General features: G+C 41.4%; 1 protein-coding gene across 11 annotated transcripts in view; it reads right to left on the bottom strand.

The window, feature by feature from the left end:
- Positions 1 to 22,906, bottom strand: part of NTRK2 (neurotrophic receptor tyrosine kinase 2) — a 368,220-nt gene that overhangs the window by 225,378 nt on the left and 119,936 nt on the right. The window lies entirely within an intron of this gene.

Raw genomic sequence — 22,906 nt, 5'->3', positions numbered from 1 at the left:
TACAATAACTTTCAAATGAACATAATAAATAAACATCAAAAATGAGACACAACACGGAATATGCTTTAAAACATAGAACAATATATAATAACAGAACAGAAGTTGGGGAAAAATGTGCATCTCATTATTGAGCAACTTAGTTTTAAACTTAAAATTGATTTTACATGGTACATGAAACAAGGAAAAGAAATGCAAAAGATTTCTGCATACAGCTCCACCCACAACTGTATCAGCTGTTAGCAGCTTACTTTAAGGAGGAAACATCTGTGTACAATACAAATGACCCTTGAAGAATTTTTATATAAAGGTTCATGCAAAAGTAAAGCCATTACTTTCAATGGCAAAAACCATGATTACTTTTGCACCAACCTAATATTTGTCTTTATGGGTGGGGGCAATTAGTTTCAACAATACCTAACTACCCAAATCCGGATTTTCTTTCCCCAATGAATTTTAGCAAATTGTTTCTAAAAGAACTGATTAGTTACTCAGCAACTGGCCCAGAGAACTGGCTAACTTTAACTGGTGAAATACTAGACAATACAAATAGTTAGATTCTTTTCTTTTTTTTTTTTTTTTTTTTTCAGAGTATTGCTCTGTTGCCCAGGCAGGAGTGCAGTGGCGAGATCTCGGCTCACTGCAACCTCTGCCTACCAGGTTCAAGTGATTCTCTTGCCTCAGCCTCCCAAGTAGCTGGGATTACAGGCATGAGCCACCACGCACGGCTAATTTTTGTATTTGTAGTAGAGGCAGGGTTTCACCATGTTGCCCAGGCTGGTCTCAAACTCCTGACCTCAAGCAATCCACCTGCCTCGGCCTCCCAAAGTGCTGGGATTACAGGCATGAGCCACCATGCCTGGCTATTCTTTTCTAAAATAATTAATTAGTTGCTTAACTTTAAGTATTATAGCAAATATCTGACACATATGGAGATGTAATATTTATTATATAACATATAATATATAGCATATAACATGCAGTATATTGTATATGTATATATTATATCTATAAGACATATAGTATATGTATATATTATATATAATAATATATAAATAATATGATATGTAATATCTAACATTAAGTAATCCTACTTAATTTATTAAGCACCAACCAAACAGCAGACACTGTGATAAATGTTACAAAAAAAAAGAAAATACAGTTCCTTGACCTCAAATACTTCATTACTCCACAGAAAAAGAAAGATAAGTAAATAATTTGCTCAATAAATGACAATGAATCTACTTTGTGCCAGTTCTCTTCTTAGCACTGTGCCCAAACTATTCTCTTTTATTTTCACAATAACCCTATGAGATAAGTTCTACTATGGTGACCTCTTCACTGTGAGGAAACAAAGGCCAGAGCGGGAGGCAGCTTGCCCAAGGTCCGACAGCTAGTGTGTGATGAAGCTCAGATTCCAACTCAGAAACTCCCAGTCAACTAGGGCAAAGTGCAAGAAGAAGACAGTGAGCTTTCACCGAACTTGCCCACGGAAACCCAGTGGATCAGCGAAGGCTCTAGTATACATAATTCTGTGATTAATTTGCATGAATCTTTATGAGATCCATACGTGGCAAAATAGACCCTATCATAATAGAAATCTCCAAGACATTTTCAAGTTCAACTTTGGATGGCACCTCCAAGCCCAACCATGCAGACTCTCTGTCTTCCTCCACCTGGCGTCTGGTCTGCCAAGTGCTGGTGTCATCTGCCTCCAGAACTGTAACTACTACCGCCAATCTGTGTCATCATTTACAACAATGCTAAAAGAGTCTACGGAGCTTAATTTCCACGGCATTTCTCCCTCCTGCCCTTCCAAAAGAACTCGGTACAGATGCCAAACATCATTTATGGATTTAGTCACCCACAAAAGCCCTGAGAATTTAGGAAGCACTCAGTGGCACTGATTAATTCTCCTTCATATCTGTCTCCAGTCTCCTTCTAACAGTTTCGCCTCCAGGCAAACAGAAGTTGAGCTAGTTTACCGGTGCACTATAGCACGTAAAATGAGCAGGCCAAATTAACAAATCAAACTTCTTATCTTGTAAGAGGGTAGAGCTCAAATTCCTTCCCACTGAAACAATGTGAGTATTAATATAAGGATGGCAACTTTGTCAACAAAAACAGGAGAAACTCAGTGATAGGGACAGCATGACCCCAGAATAAAAAGATTTGTTGACTCAATAACAACGATTAAACTGCTGGCATAAAGCCTTATTTCCAATGGGTTTATGGCACAGGAACTCCAAGAGTTTACTCATCCCAGCATGTTTACAGCAGTAACTTAACCAGGCTTCTCTTTCTTTGTTTCTATTTGCTATTTTCCTGCCACAAGCCCCTCCAGGCTCACTAATTATTACAGTTGGAAACACAGCTAACTTTGCCAGATGACGGTTCTACTGGACCATTGCCCTCCACTCAGGATGCAACTGCCCTGGCCCCTATTTCAATTGATGTCAAGTGTCCCTCTGCAACCTTCTTGTGCTTGCCTTTTGTGATCCATCCTTCCCCAAGAAGTAGATCTCAGCTCCACACGCCCATGCCATAAAAACAAGTGAAGCCCCCATAAAAACACATACGGCATTTTTCTTCTGAGGAAAAGCCAGCCTGTTGCAATTGTAAGCAATATGCATTCAAACTACCACTTCCACCACCCTTCACCTCAAAGAAGGCAAGTCACCCTACTCTTTCATAGCCTTGATCTTGCCATACTGTGTACAGACTAAAGATATTCCACTACATATTGAAAAATTAATTTGATTTCAAGAGAGATTGATGGCAAAATTCAATCTAGGCCACAATTTACCTACCAGGATCTCGTAACTTTTGCCCTCTCATATTATAAAAAACTTGAAGGACCACAAAATGATATAAAACAATAGAGGATTATTTTCTCCTAGTGAGGGGGAAAGTTTTTAGACCACAACAAATGGCTGAACATCTTGTGGGTTTAGCAGCCAAACGAGCTGTCTAGCTTATGAGCCTGAAATATAGATATTTTGACAATGTGACATTCTGAAGCATTTGTAGCATTCCGATGGTGCATGGTAGTTACCGTGAGACCAGCTCCTTTATCAAAAACAACTTTAGAGAAACTTTGCCACCATTGCATGCACTAGCTGAGCTATATAGGAACAAGGATAAAGCAGGTGCTCTCTGAGAAATGGGATGTAAAGTCAAAGTTGAAAACAGAGAAGGAAGAAACCGGATGTGGCCTGAAACTCAACCTCTGCTATTTGCTGATTGAGGACCTACTCATTGACCTTTTCAAAGGGAAAGGCTGGGAAGGGAAGCGAGTTGAAGGTCAGTGAAGTGCTCTGCGTTTTTATCACTGGCTCACAACCCATTTAAATTTATTTACATTCAAACATGCACACATTTTCCTCCTATTACTCAGAAGCAATCAGCCGTAAAATGGCAAGGATCTGCAGTACATTTAAATTAACAGCAATTTATCTGGAGCAAAAAGGAAAACTGCTGAGCCCAAAGGAAGTGAAGGGAACGGAAGAAAGATGCAGCTGCTATCTAAAAAAGCAAATCTTATCACATTTGTCATTGGGAGAGTTCAAGCAGAAAACTGCCAACTTGAGCATCTGTGTGGCATGGTGCCATTGGAGATGATCTGGTGTTTGGGGCACCAGGGTAGCAGCTCACCTTCATTGGAAAGCAAAACAAATGCCTTTTAAGTCTTCTGAAAATGTTTACTGAGTAAAATGAAATAATAAATTCCTGTGTTCTCGTAACATCAGGTCTCTAGAATACAGTGGGTTCAAAAAGCTTTCCATCACAAAGTGAGATGTGAGCAAGGTACAGCTGTGCTTTGCTTCAGCATCTGGGCTTAAACACCAATTGTCCTAATTTGGCATTTGTGGAGCACTTTGTATCTGTTTGTTGCTGCACCAACTCTCCTTTGCTGTTGTCGCTTTTTCTCTTTTATAGATAACTCACTCAACTCACATGGTGAATATGAATTGTCCAAGGTCACCCAAGAATGAATGAGAGAGCTAAAACCTAAACTCAGAGCCTCGGAATTGTCAGTCCTTCTTTGACAAAGGTATCATCTGTACCTGTAGCAGAAATCTCCCCATATATAAATTTAGGTCCTGGTCTTGGTCCTGTTTCTTTCTTCTCTGTGCTCAATCCAGAAGTTGCTTAAACATCCCTAAAACATCCCTTTTGCTTCCCAAGGATGTACTTTGTCCACATGCTATCCCTTCTCCTGAGATCTCCTCCCACCAAATGAGCTCTCCTTTGAGACACTCAGACTATTCTTCAAGGTCCAGCGCAAAAGCCTTCTCCTGCAAGTACCTACTTCACCCTCCTCTAAACTTGTGCAGCATTCACTTCCACTCATGGACCTTCTTTTGTACCTTTTAAAACTTGTATTTATTTTCCTTTGATTTCCCCCCGTCTCAGACTGCATCCCACAGGAGGACAGAGGGAGCACGTCTATACATTTTCTATGCTGAACACAGCCTCGTACAAATACCAAGAGTTGAAGGCATTTTCGGTTTCACAATAGTAAGGTCTGAGTTTTCTTTGTCTTAGTCTGTTTTCTGTTGCTTATAACAGAATATCTGAAACTGGGTAATTTATAAAGAAAAGGAATTCATTTCTTACAGTTACGGAGGCTGACAAGTCCAAGGTCGAGGGGCTGTATCTTGTGAGGGCCTTCTTGCTGGTGGGAACTCTTTGCAGAGTTCAGAGGCAGTACAGGGCATGACATGCCCAGGAGGCTGAGTGTGCTAGTACAGCTGTCTCTTACTCTTTATATAAAGCCACCACTCCCACTCCTGTGACAATCCATTAATCCACTGATCCATGAATGAACCCATCCATTCATGAGGGCAGAGGCCTCATAACCCCATTACTTCCTAAAGGCCTCAACTCTTTATACTGCCACATTGGGGGTTAAGTTTCAACATGAGTTTCAGAGGGGACAAACATTCAAACCACAGCAAACTACAGTGTACTCAACAACCCAACTGAATTGAAGGAGAAGGAAGGATGCAACACAATGCAGGATCTACTGCTTCTCATTGGCCACTGGGCAAATCCAGGCACTCCAAAGCTTCCAGTACAAAATCACATTTTTCTCAGAAGTACAGTGAAGGCTACAGAGTTAGACACGTGGACACCCAGTGAGTACTTCCTGGAGCATTTTAAGCTCCTGGGGAAAAGGTGCTAGACTTGGTTTATTCTAATTCTCACTTTGATCAAAATGACAGTAGTGTATGCGGGACAAAGGGAAAAAAAACATGGTCCATTTATTAGCTGGAGGTGAAAAACTAAAATTACTGAGATGGTCAGGAAAGTTTTTAAAGGAAATGTTCTGGTTTGATGTTGCAAAATAAAGTTTCGCTATGAGCTGAAAATGAAAATAGAAAGCACACTTGGCAAAGCTAGAATTTGTAAGGAAAGCTAAAGTTATTGCACAATTAAAACTCAACAATTCTAAGGAGGATGTGCTCTAATCATCAGGCCCTGATGACAAGTGTCCAAGGACTCAACAACTACCATTTCAGAGACTTCACAGAGGATAGGGAATGCATCCAAAGACTGATACCATTGCCCCATCCACAGAATCACCTAAAATTGCTGTAAGTGGAGTAGAGAAAAAGAAAGATGAATTTGTGATTTGAGAGGTACTCAGATGCTCAAAAGGTTTTACTACTACCATATGGAGACACCCAAATTAATCTATTGTTCTCCTGGGGTGTGTCTAGCTTTTCTGTCTTGCTTCAATAAACATATATTGAAAAATCTATAGGGTAGATATCTGTAGAGTGAAATATTTTCTTAAAGATGTCATTCCACAATTCTAAGTCTAGAGGGGCTTATCAGTGATTCAAATACTCCGTACAGATAAGCAATATATGTCATCACAGAAGAGTATGCACTGGCTGCTGCCACCATAGATCTTGTGCCTAAATTTATTTTCATCAAAATACCCTAGCCAGTTCTTTATAGTATATGAAGCCAAAGTGCTGAAACCTACAGAGTCCAAACAAGAGGTTAATGGATTTGTCATGAAGCAACACCTTTTCATCAGGCATCCCAAGCAATACTTCAGGAATAGAGTTTGGAGATCTTTAACATTTAGGATGCATGTTAAGATAGCAACAGTCAGCTGGGCTTATGTGTGGCTGATGTCTCTGCCTATTGCTGCAAGTCCCAAAAGTCAAATCCACTAGCAGTCCCAATTAAGCTAGAAGAGGGTCAAACAAATTACCCTCGCTTGAATACAGGTACCTGATAAATCCCATCTCCATTTAAATCAGCTAAGAGCAAAAGATAATGAAACTTCAGCTAAGCAGCAAGTATTCTGGAATGTGAAACATACATATGTGGGGTTAATAATCCCCACGAACCGACGACAATAAACATGAATTACCCAACTCTGCCTGAGAGTGGGATAAAATGCAACGCCTGGGTTCCGTCTGGCCAGGGACTTCCTGGAAGGTAGGCCAGCATCCTGTGATACAGGGCCCACAAGGTGAAACTGCTGAAGTCCTCATTCAGAGGACTGAACTGTGGCTTTTCAAGGAACCTAGTTCAAGTGGTCATCCCCAGACCCACGGAGGGTATCCCTCTCCCCATGTGCTGCTGCCTTATCGCCTCCTCCTCACTGCCCACCCCCACAAGCGAGGACATTAACAGCTCACTGCTCAAGCTCCTGCTCCCAGACCAAGGTAGGGCTGCATATCTGCTTCTGACGCTGCTGCAGGCAGATGTGTGACCCTCGAGGGTGAGGGTGGCCACAGAGCAGGGAGCTCCCAGGCTTCAAAGACACTTCTCTCGCCTCAGCTTTTTACCAAAGAAATGCATGCGCCCAAACTTGAAAACAGAGGAAGATTATGAGGAAGGAAGAAGGTTCTTTACCCAGACATCCCCTTTTTCTCTAGTGCCTTTTCCCAGGAGCAACCATTAGTAGAACTTCCTTCATCTCAGACATTACCCAGCTACAGCGAGAATTAAAACGTGCCTCTCCTCCACAGCAGGGTGGGCACAGGCTCATTTGGCACTCTGTTGGTATCTGGGGAAGGTTAGGTTGAAATGGTGATCATCCTGCCCTTTGTCAGTTCACCTGGGGCATTAATTGACATTTCTCTGTAAGAGAAATTGAAAGTCCCAGATCAGATCCTGGGAAGCATATCCAACTTAAACCCCAGTGATCATGTCTTATCCTAGCAAGGTTTATAAGGGCAGATCCCTGAATTGTTCATCAGTCTTCAAGAGAACCCACTCATTCACATCACGAGCACAGAATCCACGCTCCTAAAGCTTTTCCACATCTGGTGGCACCCTCAGGATACTGGCAATGGCAGATCACTATGCACGCTCCTTAAGCTTAGCAGGTGACCCATTTCAAAAAGCCCCATTAAAACAGAGAGCTTACTCCATCTGAAAGCAGACTCTCAATAGGAAACTTGAAAAGTGCAAAGCCAATCCCAGGGTCACAGCCTTATATATGTTCCGACTGAGGCAGCCAACAGAACCCCTGACTTGAGTTAAATTAACCCCACAGTTCTAGAAGCCTCTGCTGTCAGGGACATTTTTATTTGCTCAAAGAGCTCATTTTGGAATAAGCCCATGCTGCTAAGTCATCCCACCTCACTGTCTTTCCTAATGCTCAACAATGTCTTACAGCAGCGGGGCGTGTGCCAACCTCAGCGGTTTTACACAGCAACTCCTCTTTCTGAAGGATTCTCTCTTCTCCTTGACTCCTTCATGTTGGAGCGCAGCAAGTCCCTTCATAATTCTTTGGTTCAAGTAGAATTTATATATGAGGAAAACCCTGGATTGTAAAGGGCATAAATTTCTATATACACACGCCAGATTTCACAGTTTATTTTTCTTTTTAAAGTATGGAGGGCCAGCTAAGGCATTCCAAATATAACAGCTTGGTTAGGAATTATGGTGACCATGCTAAAAATCAACCAGATCCAAGACACTGGAAAAAAAATGCATTTTAGATTTTTTAAAATAAAAATTTAATATACCCAAAACATCTGACATTATTTTAAGAGATGTTTTCCAAAACTTACAGAAAGTTGTTTGCTAAGTCAAAGTGATTAAAAGGAAAAGGCGATTTCCTTCATAACCCAATGCAAATTCTTAGCTTAAAAAAGGAATCATCATCTCCATGAAGAACAAGAGGCCTTGAAAAACATGTGGCGGACAAATGCATTTCCTTCTTTAAATTAAAAAAAAATTAAAATGTCACATAGATGAAAAGACAGTGTAATTACATGGGCATAGCAGGAATGACTGGATTATATATTAATTTTCCTTTCATTCGTCACAATTACGGCCATTTACAATCCATCATTTAGCTGTCCAAGATCCCAGAACTAAACAGAAGCTCTTTAATTGATGATGGGATTATGTCCTAATAAACCCATCTTGAGCTGAAAATACAGTACGTTGAAAATTTATTTAATACACCTAGCCTACCAAACATCATAGCATAGCCTGACCTGCCTTAAACCTGGTCAGACACTTATATTTGCCCACAACTGGGCAAAATCACCTGGCAACACAAAACCTTGTAGGGTCTCAGTTGTTTACCCTCCCAATCCTGTGGTTGACTGAGAGATGTGGCTTGCCACCCCTGCTCAGTGTCACAGGAGAATACCGAGCCACTTTCTACTGAATGCTTATCACCGCTGCACGATAAGAAAGTTTAAAAATTCTAAGTTGAACCATCCTAAGTCAGGGACTGTCTGTACTAACTGGTACCACCGGAATTCGAATTTTAAAAAGTACAGTCATTCCATGCATTTCGTGCTAAAGGATTCATTTCTACAGTGACGCCTGAAAGAAACCCACCTGGCGCTGGTTAGACAGCAAGAAGCAGTCTAAAACCAGAAACATCTGTTTGGATCCTGTCCCTTTCCCTCCTAAGCTGTGTCATGCTAGCCAAGTGAAGGGACCTCTCTGAACCTCAGTTATCCAACTTTACAATAGAGATGAAAAAATCTAACAGGTTCTGATAACCAGAACTAACGTGAGTACCTTAGTGCTTTCCAGCTTTCCATTCGTAGGCACGAGCAGTGAACACCAACCCTGCTGCAGTAGCTCAGCAGCCACTGCCAATGATCACATCAATTGTATCGTAAATCATGGGCCGAAATACATTCTTTGTCATGAGTTATGAAGTAAAACTTCACGGAAAGGAACTTTGCTCAAAAATTCCAATTCCCCTTAGAAAAGAGTGGCCCAAACTGAAAGAGTGGCCTTGAAATTCCAATTTCCTCCTGGAAAAGGGTGGCCCAAACTGAAAGAAGTCTTTAGGTTCCTGGAGGAGGGCTCCAGAACCACAGCTGGAGGGACCTACAGGGCAGGCTTGTGCCCTCTTGCACCCCTCTCAGGAGGTAAGATGTCCTTCCAGCCAAATGGTGGGTACTGGCTGCTGATATCACTCTGTGTCTGAATGCTGGCAAGTGCCAGCAATTTCACACCCATGGTGGAAAGGGTCTGAGAACTGTTCCATGGCTTTAGTTCCAATTCTGGGACCACAAGGAAGTGTTTTGCAAAAGGATTTTGCCTCTGTCCTTTATTGTGGAACTGACTCTACGTTCCTCAGTTGAGGAATATACACATAGGTGGTAATTATAAAACTACATCTTGGCCGGGCACAGTAGCCCACGCCTGTAATCCCAGCACTTTGGGAGGCCGAAGCAGGTGGATCGCCTGAGGTCAAGAGTTCAAGACCAGCCTGGCCAACATGCTAAAACTCCATCTCTACAAAAATACAAAAATTAGCCGGTGTGATGGCAGGTGGCTGTAATCCCAGCTATTCCTGAGGCTGAGGCCAGGAGAATCGCTTGAACCCGGGAGGCAGAGGTTGCAGTGAGCCAAGATCACACCATTGCACTCCAGCCTGGGTAACAGGGCGAGACTCCATCTCAAGAAAAAAAAAAAAAAGAAGAAGAAGTAAAGAAGAAAGAAACTATATCTTGATAGAGCTTCAGCTTCCAGTTGTTCTAGACACCAGAACTAGCTGTCCAAAGGCGGGAGGAGTGCCTCTAGGAACACATCCTCTCTATCCAGACTTGCTTCTGAGACAGCGCCTGTTTCCGCCTAGCTAGCATCTTCCGGCAACAGCTAAATGAACCAAACCCTAACTAAATTTAACTGGCTAATTGCACCTAAATTACAGTCACAAAGCCCCTTCAGAAGATTCAGTCAATTTCTTGAGGGAGAAAGTAAATGTTTTACTTTATAATTATAAACTTAATTAACACAAAATAAATTAATTAGGGACTTGCGTTGGTAATGAATACCATGGCTTAGATGTTTATTGCTGTATTTTCCAGGGGAAGCTAAACCTTGAAAAGTGGGCTAACTTGTTCTTTAAGCCTAATTTCATCTCACCTCTCCCACCCCCAACTGAACTGTTAGATTTCTTGTTTATTTTCAGTAGAATGGCACGAAATACCAATTCTTCTATGCCAGAGATTATTCTCATAGCAAGGAACTATAGTGAAAATACCCTCTCATGCTGGACATCAAAAATTCCACAGAATTCAAATGAAAATAATTTACGTACTAATCTCTAGGAAAAAAAAATTCCCATCCCCAACCCTTGTAGCTATGATAGTTCCTAGCTGGCAGTTCGCTAAAATAACAGATGATTATCTAAAGCAATAATTTCCATTTCCCAGAATATAATGATAAAAACTCACCTAGAGGTGAAATAACCATCTGCCACAGATTGTTCCACATCGGTTGTTTGCTTGTTTGTTTTTTAATTCTCAGAAAGAATTCAAAAATGGTATTGGCAAAGAAAGATGATTTCACGAAAATGACCCAGTTTTCAACCTGCATTGCCACTATCTTCCTAATTTTTTTTTTAATCTGATTTAGGAGAACAGCAGGCTGAGAAAAGGAGCCTTGAAGCTTGATCTCAAAGCCAGAGAGTAGATCATTGGTGAATGAAAGTCTTGTTCTAATTTTCAAGTGTTATAGTTTCTAGGAATGCCAACCTGCATCCCTCATACCTGCTTTTCCCCTTGATCGATGTGAAGATGGAGAACAGCCACTGTGCTAAAAGCCTGACCCACTGAGAGTCAGAAAGAAGAGTGGTTGAAAGAATGGGCCCTAAAGGTGGAATACTCAAATGACTGTGTGACCTTGGGCAAGTTACCTATAAAATGGAGCTAATGATAATACTTAATTTGGGGCTAATGTGCAGATTAAATAAGCTTATATATATATACATATACACACACACAGCACTTAGAAGTGCCTGGAATATAGCAGGTGTTCACATATCAGCTGTTTCCATTATCTGCAGACCTAGGTCTCAGCTTTTGACCTTGAAGTGCGAATGCTTTATGTTCACAAAGAGTTGCAAATGAATGAAACAGATCTACTTTGTACGGACACACTGGCCAACATACACACCAAACGGAAAAGACAATTCAGGTTGAGATTGTAAAAAAAAATAATCATCTGTGTCAGATCAGAAATAGGCTGTCTCATCGCTGAATCAGGGAACTTTTGTGAAGAAAGGAAATTTGGAGACCCTATAGCCCATTTTCTTAGTCATTATCACCCTTTCACTTGAGAAATAAGGAAAATAAGTTTCTGAGAGCTTCAGTAACTTGCTCCAGGGCACAGGGCCAGCCAAGGGCAGACTCAGGGCCCCTGTCATTGTGTCAGCAACAGACTCAGTGATAGAATGAAATACAATATGGTGAGACCATCCCTCATGACAGGCTAAAGCTGAAGACAGAAACAGAACCCATTGTTTTGATATGAAAATTAATACCCCTCCTATGATCTGAATGTTTGTGTCCTCCTAAAATTCATATGTTGAAACCTAATTCCCAGTGTGATGATATTAAGAGGTGGGGCATTTGGGAGGTATAATAACTAGGTCATGAGGGTGGAGCCCTCATTAGTGAAATTAGTGTCCTCACAAAAGAGGCCCAAGGAAGCTCATGTGCTCCTTCCACCAGATGACAATGAGTAGGTGCCATCTTCAAAGCAGAAAATGGAACCTCACCTGACACTGAATCTGCTGGTGCCTTGATCTTGGACTTCCCAGCCTCCAGGACTGTGAGAAATAAATTTCTGTTGTTTATAAACCACCCAGTCTGTGATATTTTCTTATAGTGGCAAGACTAAGACAGTCCCAATGGCGCATATCCAGGAGTCCTGAACACACTACTGCTAGATTTTACTTCACATATTTTACTTTACTATTATTATTATGTTATTTTACTTAAACATTAAAGTAATTTCCACATGAAGAGAAGAGGGATCCAGTCACTGTGTTCAGCTTTCACGGGATCCCCCATGACTAAAGTTATGCAGGTATCAGCAAACTTTCTGCAAAGGCACAAATAGTAAATAATTTTCAAATTTGCAGGTCATTCCGTTTATGCCACAACTGCTCATTCTGCCATTGTAGTATGAAAGTAACGTAGACAACATGTGAGAAATGAGTCAACGTGTTCCAGTAAAACTTAAGTTTATGAAAAATAGACAGCAGGTGAGATCTGGCCCAGGGGCTGTAATTTGCTCACCTTTGGGTAATGCAATCACCTGCCTGATGCTGTCTTTATTTCTTTACTTTTTTCCCATGTTAAGCTTCCTCCTTTAGTGAACATTGTACTGTTTCAATATGCTTAACAGGGTATATTCAATATGCGGTAGAATCTAATTTATTAAGACTAGAAATAAAAGCCAATGTGAATTTATGAAAGCTCTAAGTTAGGAAATATATTTAAAGAAATGCAGCTTTATTACCTTCATATACATAAACGAATCAAAATTAAGCCAATAAAACATTTTCAGTATGTTTTGGCAAGTAGGGGGTAATTCAGTCTTACCCAAAAGAAAAAAAAATTAAATTATATGATTCATCAATTGTTTTCATGAGATTCCTTTGAAAATGCTTTAAAAGTTTGTTTCCTAAGCTGGCAATATATGATTCCTACCACCCTTCTTGTTTCCACTAGTCATTAATTTAGAAATTCCTTTGTTCATGGAAGATACCCTAATATTCCACCAACCCAATTCCTCACTAAATTAATGATCTGAATCAGCAAGAGTTTTTGAACTTTCAGAAAGGCTAAATAAATTGGAATGCTATGACATCATAGATTAATACCATCTTTTGAAATGGCTTTACTGCTCTCTGTCTAAGGACATCTGCTGACCTTTGGCAGACATTGTAGACGGGCTATTCAAAATCCATTCACAATCCCCTTTCCTTTGTCTTCCTCTACCCTGGATGGAAAGGATCCAATATACTTTTTCCCAGCATCTCTTGAAACTAAGTGTGGGCTTGTGACATAACTCTGGCCACTGAGATGCAGCTAGAAGGTAAGGGGGAAGGATTTTCTATTATTGAATTAAAAGAGAAAGCCTCCTTATCCGTCTTCCTTCTTTCTAGTTGGAATGTAGATTTAAGGTCTGGAGGAAAGCAGCCTTTTTGAGACCACTAGGTCTCAAAGCCTCGGATCCCAGAATTCTTGCTGTGTGAATAAAACCTATCTGTTTAAGTGTTTGCTGTTTTCATTTGTTGGTTGCTGTAGCTAATGCAAATCCCATGTGACATAATTCACGGAGGCCTTGGCATCATTTCTGTGAGATAGGGAGCAGGGATGTGGTCAACTATAAATTAAAGAACCTTAGCTACTACCAAAAAAAAAAAAGTAATCAGCTTTGAAGTGACATTGTGGCATCTATACAGTACCTGGAACTCTACGTAAGGGTCCATATTACAATAATAAGGGGCTGGGTGGGGAACAAAAATGCTATAAAGACAATCACACCTGCAGCCCAACAGAGCCATAGGCGAGCAGCCAAACCTCCCATAAAAGGCCATGGCAGTGGCCGAGAGAGGGATGATGTACTCAGGTGCATGAGCAAGAAGCCAAAATACTTTGGTCCGGGAGAGGACAGTGCTGTGCAGAGCAAAGTTATACTGTGAGCAGATACCTTAGTGAGTTAGACCCTGAGGAAGAGGCACTGTGGGGGCCTGAACCCTCAGGTTAACTCCTAGAGTCAGTGAGAAATGATAGAACCCCCTTGACATTTGAAGATCTGAGAGTTGAGGAGACCTGGGGCTGCTTCCCATAAAGACCTCTCGGAAGGAGCAGCCACACGTAGGTCCCCTTTTCTCAGTGCCAGTGAAAGAAGAAAGATTGCACTATGCTCGGCCTGCACCAGTATGTGCAAGAACCTCACTCAGCCCTCACGTTTCCCAAGAGCCCAGGGCAGTAAGTTAGAACATCCACAGTCCCTCTGTCCCTAAGAGAGGCATAGACGTGGCCAAGATTGTCCCTGGGCATGTTGGGACGAGGGGGACACGGGATGGCCTATGTGGTCCTAGTGTTGGGGGTCACGACAGGTCTGAAAGTGTCAGTAGTGGAGGCACCCAGGGCAGAGGCCAACAGCAAAGACCCGGCAGCAGGATGAGGTAGGTTTCAGTAGATGCAGGAAAGCTGCCCACCCCCACAAGGAGGTCCTTCCCCTTCCCTCTGTCTTTGGAGAGGACAGATAGATCCCTGGATCTGCCTGTGCTTGCAGTCGGAGTATAATCCCAGTTTTGACCAATTTACCTGGAAATGACTACACGAAGCTCTCTGTCGTGGGCAGAGCTGCGAGCTCAAGGTAGACATTAATTTGGGGGGCGGGGGCGCAGGGGGAATTAAGACAGTAGATGTTTCCAAGTCCCAGACTAGAGAGGAGTTTCAGTATTCTTCCCAGTCACAGCTTTGATGAGGCTGTGCTTCTGTCTACCATTTCCTTTTACTGAGATGTTATTTTCTTACCAAATATAGAGAGATGGAAACACGTAAAGGTGAGATTTCTGTGATTTCTTTTTAGATCAAGACATGGAGAAAAAAAAATCCAACCTACTTAGCATTAGGTTCAACCTCTGTCCTAGACCCCCAAAATCCCTTTATATACAAGAATTTCTCCTCCTTTGACTGTATACCCCTTTACCATAATTATAAAGCTCTGTGTGTGACAGACAAAAGACAATAAAAAGAGAGAGTAACTAACATTTCTGTATGCATCTAACCATATTCTGCATAGTGCAAGGCACATTTTATACATAGTTCATTTAAAGTGTATTTTATTTCCATATTGGAGATGAGAAAACCGCTGAGAAGATAAGTAACATGCCCAACTGCAAACAGCCAATAAAAACTCAGCTATATGTGACTATAAAGAGTATTGCATTACACTGAGTTTTTTTTTTTTTTTTTGGCTATGCCATGATGTTAACTCATCTGAACTGCCTTTTAATCCTGTTTCCTCTCTGTCTCCCAGAAAGGAAAATGAAGAGCAACCTGCAACCTATGCCTGTGTCCACGTAAGCAAATGCACCAGTGGCCACGGACAAGGACGCCCCCATTTTCAGGTGATGGCTCCTGCCTATTTCTGGTCAACTTCCTCCTAATCTCCTTGTAATTCTGTATTTTCATGGACTAAATCTCTCTCTCTCTGAACATGTGGTTTTTATCTACTGCCAAATGCTGCAGGTGAAGGCTAAAATACTTCTGGATGTAGACATTCTCAGCCTCCTGGCAGATACACACATCAACACCTGAGACCCCCAAACCTCACTGCCAAACTTGCAACACTGGGCATAAAACGAAGGCAGCTTGAGCTTGTACAAAGTCAACTTAAACCACTCCATTTTGCACAGAAGAGGTCAGCACAGTTTTTTCTGTAAAGGGCCAGATAATTAGGATTTCCAGTTCTGCCTTCGATATGTGTTCCATCGCAGTCACTCAACTCTGCTGTTTTAGAGCAAAAGCAGGCATCAACAATATGTAAACAAATGAGCGTGGCTGTGTTCCAATAAAACTTTATTTATAGAAATATATTTGGCCCATAGGCTACAGTGTACTGACCCCTGTTTTATAGTCATTTCTGTGAGCAACAACACGATTATTTGTTCTTCCCTACCTCTGAAATAGAACAAAATGGAAATACTTCATTCTTTCTCATTAAAATAGCTCAGTCTGCATAGTATAAGTTTACATGTATGCTCACATCAAATCAAATCCAGGAAAAAAAAAAACATTTAAAACTCTAGTTTGTAAAATTATCATCTGTGTTTGTGCCTGGGGAAGCGAATGCACGGGGCAGGTGGCTGAGGCAGCGAGGTGTTTGTGGGACTCAGTTGGGAAGATTCCAGGTGGCCACACTCACCATCTCCAACTTGAAATGCAGTCTCTCAATTATTAGTGCAGATATAGTAGTACTTTCATGATGACTCACACTCTGCAATTTAGGTCATGCCTACAGCAATCAATAAAATCCTCCACTTAGATTCTCCATGGCTAATTTGATCTCCACTCTCCTACTAACTGGGGCAAATTTTTGGGGGGTTGTTTTCAATTAATTCAACTTGTCACAGGCACCTCTGTTCTCAATATGATATTTTCTTCCAATTTCTCTTTTGTTTTGAAAATAGCAAAGTGAGCAACATGCACGTGCAAGTGTTCAGCTCAAACACGATGGCTTGTGCAAGAAGTGGCTGCAAGTAGAGAAAAGACCTCTCAGCAACCACACACACCCACACACACGCACACTCCAGTTGCATCCCTTCATTCTCTAACTGTGCACACTCTGTACACAGCCTTGAGCAAGTGAAACTTTAGGCCCTGATGATAATGGTGGTGATGATGGTGATGATACTCACGGTAGTTACAGCTACACTTTATGTAGCAACCACTACATCTTGGTCACCATGAGAAGCACCTCCCAATCAGAGGAAATTAAGACTAGGGGAAGTTATGTAATATCTATTTTATAGTGTGACTAGAGAGAATTGAGGTCCTAAGATAGCTCAGAGTTTAAGTCTTCATTTTACTCATTTGTGACCTTGGGCAACTTTCTTAATTTTGTGTAAGATCATATATTCTTATTTCTAAATGATGATAATTATATTTTCCTTAAAACTGTGTTGAAAGAATCAATGAGATGATATTTATACGGCCTTAGTACAGTGCCTCAGTATATGTATTAGGCTGAACCATATGAAAATGTCTATGTTTGACCAATGTCTTAGCTTACAAAAATGACAAGTTCATATGGCTCAAACTCACAATTGCTCCTAAATGGTATTATTAGTATTGTTCTTGTTGTTATCGTACAAGGACAAAAGTAGGTGGCAGAGAAGGAATTTTGATCTGAATTTGACTGATGGTGAAGGCTAGTGTTTCTTCTAACTTTGTGACCTTCAGGGAAATCTAATGATATTTATAACTGAAGTTTCCCTTGATAACCTGAAACTGATATCAGAAAGCTAGTCAACGACAAGAACAACACTGATACTTTTTATTTCATTACAGGCATTTTATGAACAGGATAAAGTCCATTTCATTATTATCTAAGTATATCCAAAACTTGTTTGAAGCATATTAATCAAATGTCAGTTGAATAAAAATGTGAACTGTCTCTCTTCTTTAATGTATTGAGGGTCATGATCTACTGAAAATTGGGATCTGCCTCATTAAACAGTTATAATTAACTCTGTTCATAATATTCCACAGTGGAATTGCTGCTGTAGTTCACACTTAAAACCGGGAGGATAATTCAGCAACATTCAACGAAAGAACAGTCAGATTTTCTTTCACATTCCATGATGAGAACTGGGAATAAAAATAACTTTCTCTTCCCAGGCTGGGGAATCACAGGATAAAGAGACTCCCCCTCAAATGCCTGTCTGCTCATTGACAAGCTTAAAAGAAATAAATTCCCATCTGAAACTAAACCATCTCCTGTTGTTTTACCATGTTCCCAGTGGCCACGTCTGTTAAAAAAAAGTCTAGACATTTTTCAAGCTTGAGTTGTGTTTTAGACAACGTCTTTCAAATTCAGAGATCATTCTAAAAAAGCCTTTCTCGCTAAACTGTGAGATTCTAATCTCTTGGGTGTTGCCACATAGGACGGTAAAATCCAATCAGAAAGAGGAATTTCCCCATTTGCTTTTTTTCTAAAAAAAATAACAAAACGTTATTTCTACGAGCAATGTATAAAGAAGAAATACCGTGGTCAAGAAAATATTTCAAAATATTTGCATGATATTTTGACTGGAAACCACATGTTCTCTGGAACTTTTCAGGGTGTCTGTGCCCCCACCCCCAAACACTTTGTGCCCACATCTAGGAGAACTCTATGCAGATGAACTTTTTCAAATGGCCATTACTACTGTGGGTTCTGTCAGCTTCTGAGGCTGCATGGAACCAAGGTTTGCTTTAGAATACTACAGAGACAACAGTCAGTTGACTCATTTTTTTTCCTTTTTAATTAATCAAGACATAAGAAAATATAAGTATATATAATATATATACTTGCAATTATATATATAATTGCAAAGGCAATTAACTCCAAGAGTTAATCTAGGTGTTCTGGTCAAAGTCCTGAAATAATGAGAGGACCAAAGAAAATCCTTTTTTTGGAGGGATGGGGGTCACGGGACAGGCCCCCTTTCATGTCTTGATTGTCGTTTTGAATGTCATGTGGCGCAGCCATTAAAACTCTTTGCATAAGTTACCAACAGAACATTTCACTCATTCTGGTCAGCATCAGAGTTAAAAAGCTCTGACACTGCTAAGTTAGAGAATGTTTATTCTAAAAAAGTCAACTTAGCCAAGAAATATAAAAGTGAACAAACAGAATATGATGTGACACTACTAGGCAAGTCCATGGGGCCAATGCCGCATCTGAAAGCAAATAGCCAGCTAAATTATGACACAGAAGTAGTTGAGGAGGAAACACACTGATTAATGTTCTTTAAAATCCGTGTTATAGCCAGGGATCCTTTTAGCAATAATAATTGCCTTATCAGAACAGATTGGCTATCATAAGGAGAGTTTCTCTCTTGTGTCCCCAGGTTCTATCTTGAACTAAAAATTTTGCGGTAGGTTTCCCTTTGGATCCCCGCAAGGAAAGGCTACACTTCCTTCTTCAGCATCTCATCTGCCCCACACTTAAAACCATATCTCCCTGCACCAAAACTGAGCATATTTATCAGGATGGATGCATAGGATGGTTTTCAAAACGCTAAAAAAGACTAGCTGACATAGCGAATAGCAACAGTGACCTTGAGAGTATTGATCAAGCTCTGTTTCTTGGTTACAGAAGTAGGGAAATTAAGCATTCCTCTAAATCATTAATGGATTCCTTTTATGTTCATTTATTCAACAACCTCATCCTTCACCCAAGCCAGGACTCTGCATCCCTCCTACATCTTGGTGAGAAAGAGCAAAATTTCTCCTGTCAAAATGTTCAATAAGAAGGCTCTGCTTTTTTCATTCACCCACTGCTTAGAACAGCCAGAGAAAAATTCATCCACAATCAACTGAATAACTGCCTTGGAGAGATAGACAATCTTTCCCTCTTTTGTGGGGATGATGATTAGTCTGCCTTAGAAATTTACTTAAAAGGTAATGACAAATAAAAGGCTTTAGGCACTTGATTTTTTCAAACTAAACATTTGCTTGACTTCATTTTTCTGACTATAAGTGTTCTCTGAGAGAGTACTGGCATAGAGACCACTTAGATTCAGAGACCAAGAGTCTGTCTATGCACTGAGGAGGAAATCTATACTAAAAAACGTCCCTTCTCATATCACCTCCCTTCATCACCAATCAATACCATAGAACTTGGAATGCCGACAGGACAATAAGTGGAATATTTGAACGAAAATCCAGTGAGAAGGTGTCTTGTAAAAGGCAAATGTATTGCCCAGGAGGAACAGAATATCATATCCCCTACATCCACTACATTGCCACCCTAGCATTTAAGCTGTTTAGTTACCAATCACCCAGTGACGCTCTGAGAAAAGAGCAGGAAATGCTGTTATGGACAGGAAGATAGAAAAGGGATCAGAAAGCTTAGGGTTACGGTGGATTTGATTGACAATCTCTGTGGCCAGAGGGCAAGAAAGGGCATCAGACAGAAGGGCTAAGGGAGAATGGATAAGGTTGCAGGGATGCATATAGTGAAACAATGTGCAGCATCAGGAAAATCCAGTTCTTCTGGATTTAGGTCTGCTATTTACTCCAGGCTGATCTTAACAAGTCCATGAGTCACGCTGGGCCTCAGTTTCCCCAAGGAAGCTGTCCTAGGCAGCTTCAGACTCCCCTTTCCAGGTCTAACATTCAAATTTGTCTTACTTTGCTCACCAAACCTTGAGCCTCGGTGTTTTTTGCTGGTGGACAGGTCGGTAGCTGCCTCTGAGGGCCAGGTCAGCAGAGCACATCCTGCCTTCCAACTCTTGAAGGCAAAGGCTCTGGACACTTGGCTCTGGGCTCTCAAGATCTGGAGCAGGTACAATTAATTCTGTACTCCTCACTGAGGCTTCTGGCTGTTCCCCAGCAGCTCAGCCATTTCACCACCTGCTTGAATTGGGGCCAATCTGTGGTGTTATCATCTCTTCCAGACACACCTGAGGACAGGCAGTAGCCTCTCTGTGTGTCGCTGTGAGCCTCACTGTTTCTTCTCTCCCCTGCATGCCATTGAATGAGAGACAGATACCTCAGCTCTTGGCAAATCAGAACCTAGCTGTTCTTCAGCTTGGTTTGAGAGCTGGCTTTTCTGCTTTGCCATTCCTCTGAAATACCCTCTCAATGGCCACCACAAAGGCCCTAAAAGCAATTTCTCAATAGCTTTTTCTCTATGCTCTTCCCAGCTAACCAAGTGGAAGCTTTGGCTCTGGTGACCATGCGGCAGAGCCAAAGTAGAGGGTGCACCACTTACCTCTAGGCTGGTGACTTCCTAATGGATGGGTGTGGCCTGTGTTCTAATTCCTTATTTCTCACTGCCTGGGAGGTAGCTACCTGGTCTGGGAGGAGTGGAGCCCTGCACCAAACTCAAGGTAGCTCGCAAAGCCAAGGAAGCCCTCTTCTACCTACCATCCACTTTAGGTCCATCCCAGGCCACCCCTCGAATTTCCCCACCCACTCTGCCATTTGCTCCCCCTCCTCATGCATCCTGTGTCTCCATCATCCAGGATGCTGTTCCCATGAAACACCACACCTTGAGCTCATCCCACACACTCAAACCTCTGAACAGAATGTCCGGTCCCACTGCCCCGCCTGGGAGACTCTTGGCCTCTAGATCCAAGTTCAAGTGGCTTCTTCCACATAAAGCAAGCTCTGGTCTCTAGGCCTGGGGTAGAAGAGCCCCCATCTGAGCCCCTCAGACAGACACTGATGACGGGACATGTCACATTGCCCTCTGATGTTTGCTTTTCAGCAAACTCACCAGGTGCTTCTCGAGGATGACCCTCCCCTCTCTATAGTCCCAGCACTTAGCTCACGTTTGAGAAATGACAGGCTGGTTCAATGACTCTGATCTGCATCTACCAAATCTATACGTTTTTTGTTATTTAGTTTTCATTTTCCTCCTATTTTCCCAATTTTTAAAATTTCATTTTCATGTCCCTGCTAAGTATAACTATGTTCTGTAAGTCACTTTGTTTTGGATCACCAAGATCAATAATTACAACATAATAACAATAATGATGATTGTAATGATGATAATATACTTATTGGATGTCACTCTTACACTTATTATGTACCATAATAATACCTGATACATGGTGCTAACCATATGCCAAGCTTTTGAGCTTTCTTCTAAGTGCTTGACATGTATTAACTCATTTAATCCTCATAATAGCCTTATAAGTAGCATTGTGATTATGCCCTTTTAGAGGTGCGAAACTGAGGCACAGAAAGGTGAATAATATGACCAAGGCCACAGATTTGGTAAATGCTGGAGCTAGCATTCAAAGCTCGAGAAGTTGGGCTCCATAGTCCTGCTCTTCACTGGTAAGCTAGACCACCTCTCCATACGCTATACTGCTCACCATACCCAGGGATTTATACATAGTCCATTATTTAATCTTCACAATAACTCTATACAGTAGGAGCTATTATTATCACCATTTATTTTTGCAATTAAAGAAACACTTATTTTGCTTTGAGATATTAAGAAATCCACCATAGGTCACACAGCTAATAAGGTGAACATTAGAACTGAAAATGAGGGTTTTGCCTGACTCCTAATATTTAAGAAGATGAGATGAGAAAGAACATAGAAAGTTTACTAAGACACCTCCATTCACGGAGTCATTACTGTTTATGGAGCAGCATGACCTGGCATCCTGCTGCCAGGTCATGACCTTATCCATGACCTGGCATCCTGAATAAGCAAGGGATCAGTTCACGTCATCCTAATTTTATAGATGAATAAAGAGCCAGTGATTAACTCAGTCTGGGACCCAAGTCCCCCGGGTCTACAGTCTACTGAGCTGACCTTGTTTAGTTGTCTCTGTTGCTACGCAGGAGATTATTTTGTGCCTGGTCAATTTTTTTTTTTTTTTTTTTCAGACGGAGTTTTGCTCTTGTCCCCCAGGCTGGAGTGCAGTGGCGCGATCTCAGCTCACTGCAACCTCTGCCTCCTGGGTTCAAGCGGTTCTCCTGCCTTAGCCTCCCAAGTAGCTGGGATTATAGGCACCTGCCACCACGCCTGGCGAATTTTTGTATTTTTAGTAGAGACGGGGTTTCACCATGTTGGTCAGGCTGATCTTGAACTCCCGACCTCCGGTGATCCACCTGCCTCCGCCTCCCAAAGTGCTGGAATTATAGGTGTGAGCCACTGCACCCAGCTGCCTGGTCAATTTTTTAATCTGCATTGTCTTTGATAGCACCATTTCAAGCTTCCAAAAGTCTAACCATCAGAGAAATAGAATGGGTTCTTACTTGGTTCAAGGACGATAAAATGTCATTTTAAAAAGATGAAAGTCGGGAGTGGATTTTCGGCATATTTTGCAGGATCACTCATGCAAAAGTCTTTGTACTAGAGCTGCCACCTTCACCCTTACATGTCCACAGTTTCTCAAAGCAAACAATGAGTTTGC

Source organism: Macaca thibetana, chromosome 15 (assembly GCF_024542745.1).
Source record: "Macaca thibetana thibetana isolate TM-01 chromosome 15, ASM2454274v1, whole genome shotgun sequence".
NCBI lineage: Eukaryota > Metazoa > Chordata > Mammalia > Primates > Cercopithecidae > Macaca > Macaca thibetana.
The sequence above is the reverse complement of the archived record's forward strand: the minus strand, read 5'-3'. Positions and strand labels throughout refer to the sequence as shown.